A 1,507-nucleotide genomic window follows, 5' to 3' on the forward strand; every position below is an offset into this window, starting at 1 on the left:
TTATTTGGCAAAAGCAACACCTACTGTAGCCCCATCTGCTACAGGACTTTCCCAACAATCACCTGCAATGGTTAGAAAAAAGCTGAGATTCATCTTCATACATGGTAGACAGAGACTTCTGCTTTCTGTAGAACTTTGGCCATATTGATTGTAATTATGGCAGTGTAATATTTTTGTTTATTAAATGGACTCATAAGCTGCTTATAGATAGTCTCTGAAGCACCAGGAGATTTATGAGATGCTCTGAAAGCAATATTCAGGAAAATGAAAATGTTCAACATCACTTCCACTAACTTCATCATTGATATTAAAAGGCAAAGCTGGCCAGGCCCGGTGGTTCACGTCTTAATCCCAGCACATTGGGAGACCAAGGAAGGAGTCTTGCTTGAGCCCAGGAGTTTGAGACCAGCCTGGTCAACATAGTGAGACCTTGTCTCTACCAAAAACAAGTAAAAAAAAAAAACTGCAAAGCGTGGTGGTGCATACCTGTAGTCCCAACTGTTTATGAGGTTTATGTGGGAGGATCGCCTTTAGTCCAGGAGTTCGCGGCTGCAATGGGCTGTAACCATGTCACTGTACTCAATCTCGGTGAAAGAGTGAGACCCCAACTATTTTTTTTAAAGGCAATGCTGGGTAGCTGATAAAACTCTGTTGAAAAATTTGGGAAAACTGACTGCTCTTATACATTGTGTGATGGATGCACTATGAGATCTCCATTCTGGAAATGGAAAATAATGCTAAAAGGCAAAATTGTGTTTTCTCAGTTCACTTTTGACCAAGTAAAAAAATAACTTCTTAGAATTTTAAATAATATATGAAATTAGAAGATATCTGAAATAAAATGAAATAATATTCACCAATTTTAACGAATTACCAATAGTGCCAAAGTTCAGCTATATCTAATAATTGTAGAACTTCCAATGCACACAATTTAATTTTTAGTGAACAAGATTTTAAAATGTAGATGCAGGAAGGAAGGAGGAGAGGAAAAAGTAGAGAAAGGAGAAAAGATGGAGGGGTAGGAAGACAAAGGAGAGAAGGTAAGAGAGAGAAGGGAAAGAGAGTGAGAGGCAGACAAGAGAGAGACAGAGAAGAATGAACAAGAGGCCAGAAAGAGAGAGATGAAAAAATGTACACACTTTTTGTTACAAATCTGAATAAGTTTTCAATGGCTTACAAATTTAGCAGGAATATGACTTATCTGGAATGACTGATTGCACTAACCCTAATATGTTTATACTTTTGCTAACAATATTTTGAATATGCCAAATTCACATAATATTCCTGCACTTAACAGAATTTTGCTGTTGCTGGGGAGGTCTAAGACCTGCTTGGGCTTTTTCATTCCTAAAGAGAATAAAAACTATAATTTTAGATTGTATTTTTTTCAGTACTTATTTTACTTTTATTATGCAGAATTCTAGCAATTTTACAACTGGGCTTACTAAGATGCATTAAGATCACAAGAGTTAGCCGGGCTCGGTGGCTCAGCCTGTAATCCTGCGCC

The sequence above is a fragment of the Carlito syrichta genome, unplaced genomic scaffold (assembly GCF_000164805.1).
Source record: "Carlito syrichta isolate Samal-C Ts95f unplaced genomic scaffold, Tarsius_syrichta-2.0.1 Scaffold304622, whole genome shotgun sequence".
Taxonomy (NCBI): Eukaryota; Metazoa; Chordata; class Mammalia; order Primates; family Tarsiidae; genus Carlito; species Carlito syrichta.